The sequence below is a fragment of the Lutjanus erythropterus genome, chromosome 19 (assembly GCF_056507025.1).
Source record: "Lutjanus erythropterus isolate fLutEry1 chromosome 19, fLutEry1.hap2, whole genome shotgun sequence".
In the NCBI taxonomy this organism is placed as follows: domain Eukaryota; kingdom Metazoa; phylum Chordata; class Actinopteri; order Lutjaniformes; family Lutjanidae; genus Lutjanus; species Lutjanus erythropterus.
Genome location: NC_139335.1, coordinates 25,439,903 through 25,446,454, shown reverse-complemented (window position 1 = coordinate 25,446,454; position 6,552 = coordinate 25,439,903). Strand labels below are relative to the sequence as shown.

Sequence of the window (6,552 nt, the reverse complement as noted above, 5' to 3'; positions counted from 1 at the left end):
TGTATTTGTATGGATGCACTTTGCTTAACCTAGCCCTTCAAATCATTATGCTAACACTGAAACAAATGTTCTTTTCACACAGAAAACTTAAAGCAGAGGTTTTAGATTGGTCAGCATCATTCAAACAATCAAAAGTTCACTCAGCTGTTCTGCTGTTTTCTTCCTTGAGCTTAAATTAACTCCACACAGCTGACACGGTGGCAGAGCTGCTAACAGGTCTCACTCACGTTCTGGCTTTACTGTCCACGTGACGCAACACGAATAACATCTTTGACACAATCCTGCTGCTGTTCAGTTCACAAAGTGACATTTCTGGTTATTTTCAGTGCTGACATGAAGATTTAACATTAAAAAAATATTGTGTTGCTTTTTTTTTCTTCTTTTATGATCTGAAAATCAATATTAAGGCATGTGTTGAAACATCTGTACACTGAATCTCAGCTATAACTCAACAGTAATTTGAAAGCAACATACATCATCAATAAAAAAGTGTGAAATGAAAGATTGATCGGTTTGTTGCACAGTCAGTATTGAACACAGACTTACCATGAACACTGTACAATAACATTTATTGTGGAGTTGATCCTCAATGGGAATGTTTTCTGCACACAGAGAACTTTGAGTACAACCATGTCTGTCACCCTCTTACTCTACTTTATTTGCAGGAGGACCTGTGATTGGCTGCTGTAAGTTCAGGGAGAGAGAGGGAAACACTGCCCTCTCCTGATTGGCTGGGAGCAGAAGAGGGTAGGTACTGTGTGTGAAAATAAATACAGAGTGCAGTCTGGCAGGCACACATTCATCTGCCATCACCATCCTCTGCAACACAACTACATCCTTCTCCATCACTGACATCCAGACCAGTTTTAAGACAAGACAAAGAAGAGGAGAATAAAGAAAAAGGACAGAAGAGAGATTCTTTCACAGAGACAGAGCAGCAGAAACACATCATGTCTTTTGAAGTGAAGGAGAAGAAGGAGGTGCGTCTGGTGTTTTTGGGAGCAGCTGGAGTGGGGAAGACAGCCCTCATCCAACGCTTCCTCAAAGACACTTTCGAGCCCAAGCACCGGCGCACGGTGGAGGAGCTGCACAGGAAGGAGTACGAGGTGGGCGGCGTCAAAGTCACCATCAGCATCATGGACACCAGCGGCAGCTACTCCTTCCCTGCCATGCGCAAGCTCTCCATCCAGAACAGCGACGCCTTCGCTCTGGTCTACGCCGTGGACGACCCCGAATCCCTGGAGGCGGTCAAGAGTCTGAGAGAGGAGATCCTGGAGGTCAAGGAGGACAAGTACACGCCTATCGTGGTGATAGGCAACAAGATAGACCGCCACAACGACCGGCAGGTGTCCAGCGAGGACGTGCTGTCCACGGTGGAGATGGACTGGAACCACAGCTTCGTGGAGTCCTCTGCCAAAGACAACGTCAACGTGCTGGAGGCTTTCATGGAGCTGCTCCAGCAGGCCAACCTGCCCAGCTGGCTCAGTCCGGCCCTGTGCCGGAGACGGGAAACTTTCCCCAAGGAGAGCAACAAACGACCCCCTATGAACAAGACCAACAGCTGCCTCATCTCATAATGATGAACACCAAAAGGAAACTAAGAGAAAACTGCCCAAAAGAGACTGAACGGGCTTCGATGGTGGAGAAAAAAAAACAAGAGACAGTGTGAGATGTGTTGAAACTCTAATCAAACCTTGAGGCGGTCGATTGTGTCTCCTCTTCAGATGTAACAGCACTACACAGCGGCACTGGAGACACAGAGATGCTGAAAACAATGATGAAAACAGACACCACTGTAAACACATGCAAGAATGTGGTTGAACAACAGTTTGAACAGCGAACAGACTTTCTGTCAACAGACTGTGAATTTCACAACAAGATGCCGCCGTTGTGACAGAAGCATCATGATGCATCATGAGCTCTGTTTTCACTCAGAATGTACATGTGACGTTTTGTTTTTGTGTTGCTGGTGTTAAAAAGTGCAATAACTGTGAAGTGATGGGTATTTGTATTAAAGTCTGTTTACATGAGATCGTTTAACAATAAAGTGAACAAGATCAGGAGAACTTAACTTAGAATCTGTATATATAAGTTGATAAAACATCAAACATTACGTTTTCTTCACTCTGAAATGCTGTTACAAAACTTCATGCCTTTAACATGTCAATCATTATTTCCCTTTCTCTCTCTTTGAGTAATAAATTCTTTTTTTCTCTGATCAGATAACAACCTTACTAATTAACTTGACAATTTCTTTTTGTCACAACAAAACAAAGACCTAGGTGATGTTCAATGTTTCAGTGTTCTGAGTCAATATAATAAAAACAGTTCTCCTATACATCCATTCCTTTCCTGTTGTGTTTGTATTGTGTTTGTGTTGAAAGCCATATCAACATTAGAAAGTTATGAAGCTATTCAGGTAAGATATCATGACCCAAACTGATATACAATCCAAGTAAAATAAAGCTTATCACTTTTTAAAGTGTCCCTAAATAAAATGTAACAATATTAGATGTGAATGTAATCTATAATGTATATAGCTGGGGAAACTTTGACTTTTTAAACTGTAAACACTTAGGTCATTGCACAAGGAGGCAGTTGTTATTTAAATGGTGTATTAAATTACTGTTCAATTGTGTTGACAAAATGTCAACTTCAGGGCCGGTCTAACCAGACATGTAAGTTTTAAAAAAAAACCAAAACCTCTGAGGCATTTACTGACCTGTTTGTTTTTAAAGTGACTGATTTTCATGTGTGCACAAAAAAAACAAACCCTGGAAAGCTGTATTAGTGGATTATCCTGGTGAAATAAAGTAAATGATGGTTGTACTGCATTGCTTCTAACATAAAATCTCTGTTCTGTGTTGTATTGCCCTCTAGTGGTCATTCTGAAACTCATTTGTTCTCTCTAGGTTACTATGAGGAAGCAAGTGATATCAAATACCATGCCAGGATATTAACAAAAACAAGATTACACATTTGTCTCCAATGACTGCTATACAATGCGTGAGAGAGGCCTAAAGTACAAAAGAAATACAGGCTCTGTAACTCTATACAACATAGTTATACAACAGTTGGTGTAAAAACATGAAGACAAAATGCAGTGATTTGCAAACGTTGTTTTTTGTAAATATACTTTCATTCTATTTTGATGCCAGCAACAAATTTTAAAAAAGTCAGGACCGAAGCAACAAAAGACTGGGAAAGTTGTGGATTCCTCAAAAACACCTGCAATCGGGTTAATGGGTAGGAGGTGGCAGTATGATTATTGGGTATTAAAGGGGCGTCTTGGAAAGGCTCAGTTGTTCATTGATGGGACGAGGTTCACCACTTTATGAAAAACTGTGTGGGCAAACAGTCCAACAATTTAAAAATGTTTCTCAACACACACACCTTCTACATTCGATGGTTTCATTAAAAGATTCAGAAAATCTGGAGAAATCTCTGCACAAAACAAGCAAGTCTGAAAAACAACACTGAAGGCCTGTGACCATTTAAATTGTCTCAGGCCGCACTGCATTAAAAATCCACATGATTGTATCAAGGATACTGTATGGGCTAAGGAATTCTTTGGAAAACCAAAGTGGAAAAGTGTCCTGTGGTCTGATGAGTCCACATTTCAGACAACCTCCTCAAGTATCAAGGGACAACCTCCTCAAGTATCAAGGGAAAAGACCATCCAGATTTTTACCAGCGCTAATGTCAAAAGTCAGCATCTGTGAGGGTATCGAGGTTTGTTAGTGTCCGTGTAACGGCCAACTGTCTTAATGCTGAAAAGTACACAGAGGTTTTGGAGCGACATGTGCTGCCATCCAGATGACGTCTTTTTCAGAGACCCCCCTGCTTATTTCAGCCAGACAATGTCGAGACACATTCTGCCCGTGTTACAACAGCGTGGCCTCATAGTCCAGACCTGTCTCGATAATTAGTGTTTCCAGTTACCGAACACTTACCGAGTGTTGTCAAAAGAATAGGTGACATATCACAGTGGTGCAAACGCCTGTCGCAATTTTTTTAGAAAATGTTTCAGACATCAAATTCAGAACAAGTGCGTTTTTTTATTTACAAAAACAATAAAGTTAATCAGTTGTGATAGTGTTTGTTTTGTACAATGTCCCAACTTTTTTGGAATTGGGGTTTGTTTTTTGTATTATTTACCTCAGATGTGCTTGTTTATTTCAGTGTGTTTCTGTGATGCATGCTGATGTGTGATAGTGCAGTTCCTTGAAAATACATAATTAAACCAGCTTTTCATAAAATGCATAATTTCCATCTGCCATGAAACAAGATGACTGGTTAAATGGATCACCTCATTTGTTCTAAACATTTCAATCTTCTTTAAAATCCTTTCATCTGTAAATTAAACACAATTTCCTGACTGTTAAAAAACCCACATGGGCCCAGAGAGGGAGAGAAAAAGGTATGCTTCCTCTTTACAGAAAAACATTCAATGACAAGGAGCATTGTTTCCCCAGAATCAGACAAGGAAGTGACCTATGCTTATCAGATCTCTGGTTCCTCTTTGTGTCCTGTTTAAACTCACAGCTGTCTTCTGCAGGTTCACACCAGCGCGACGCAAACTCGACTTTATCGGCGCATGGACGGACGCAGAGAATGCAGGATATCCTTTTTAAAGTTCAGGTGCGAACTCGTCTTTCCATTCAGGTTGTAGACAGAATTTAGAAAATGTAAATCATTCATACAAGTCTCTGCTACAACATCTAACATTATGTCCAGACTGAAGCCTTACTTGTCATTTTAAGTGCTTACACTTTCTGCCGTAAGTGAGGAGTGTTTCTGCGTGTGTCTCTGCTCCTAGACTTGGTCAAAGCTCCTCAGTGCTGTATAGATACCTGAGAAGTTATGAACAAGTATAGGATCTCTGACTGTCACTACACCACCATCAACTGCAAAACAATCAACACTTTAAAACAAGATTTACTGTCTGTACATCAAAGTTAAAGGTTAGCTTTCTCACACACCAATACAGTATAGAAATGTTCGTATTTCCCCTTAATGTTCTTATTACCAACTTTTCAGCTACATTCATCAAATATCTGCAGTATTAAAGATATCTTTTAAAAAAAAGAAGCTAATTAGCTGCATTACACAATCTTAATCTATATCTATAATGCAGACTCACTTTTCTGGAACATTTCAACTATGAATCTTTCTGAAATCTTTAAAATTCTGATCAAAAATCAGTGTTTCAATTAATCTATTTAACCAACAGATCTCTTTTACAAGGCTATCATTTTATTTCTCTGTTTTTAATGACTGAGGTAAGTGTCAATATAATGAAACGCAGTACAGGATATCCACTTAAGATGTACAGATGTACATTTCTCTTGTCAAGTTAAGGCAAAATTTCTACACTTAAAGGAAAAAGATCCCTTCTACAGGACAAAAACCTCATAAAATTTGACTTATATTTGACGTGCAAGTCCTTTACTTATAAAGTCATTCATCAAAGCACAATATGATTCTGTATTTGATAAAGACAAGTCAGGACAAGAGGCAAAGAGGCAGCGGCTTGATTTTAATACACATTGACAAATAATGGAGAGCTAGACAGAAGGGGTTTTGGTGTCTAAATTTTGTCCCCAACATCACAGACAAGTCAGGAAAGCAGTAAACACAGAGAAGACATCATGATATACACTAATGACATATACAATTTGAGCTGGTATGCCAAAAGCATTTTGGTACAGACAACTTCCAACTTTGTGCCACCACAGCACCGGCGCGTGCAACTAGCTGCCAAACAACCCATCCATTAGCATGAATAGAGTGTCTATAACACAACGTGACAAAAATGGTAAAAAGCAAAGCTGTATAGTACTGCTGTATGGAAGACTTTCTCAACAAACTTTTTTCAACGTGTGAAACAGAAACAAAGCATCAAGAAGACATTAGAGATACATACATATATATTTATCTACATATTAGGGCTGTACCTGACTCAGGATTTTTTTTAGTCAAGTCAGATTTTACCATAAAATATGAATATTCACCAATTAGTTCTTTTTTTTCAGTTCAGTGCGCCACATTTAATTCCTATATCAGCCTATAAGAGTATGTTTTTAAAGTAAAGCTTTTATTCTGACACGTTTCTAACTCATCTGGGACATGACAGTATCAGATTTTCAGGCAGCAAAAGTGAAAGTATGCATCTTTCTGTAGTTCAGCTATAAAATCAGTGCACCGCAGAGTACGTCATAGTCCAGCACCTGCGTACTCCATGCTCCTTCATGCTGTGAATTTAACCTATTGTTGACTTTATTTTGTTTCTATCGAATTTGAATGAAGTGACAACGATGTTAAAATGACAGTTTTGCAAAGGGAGTCTGGTAAGAGCAATAAAACAGCTGTTTCTGGTTGAACAAAATATATTTTACTCTGAATCTTGAAGTCTCACACTGTGATGATCCTTTCCATAAAGTTGTCAGACACTTGGAAAAATAATCTGAGCCTGTAAGTGGCAAAATCAAGCCCAAGCAAATGTCACCCCTCCTGCACGCTTCACGGTGTGCTGGAGTGAAGCGAATGACA

At 39.4% G+C, this 6,552-nt stretch overlaps 1 pseudogene; it reads left to right on the top strand.

The window, feature by feature from the left end:
- The first annotated feature begins 880 nt into the window (after nt 1–880).
- Nucleotides 881–2,754, top strand: LOC146309935 (ras-related protein Rap-2a pseudogene; annotated as a pseudogene).
- Nucleotides 2,755–6,552: the final 3,798 nt, after the last annotated feature.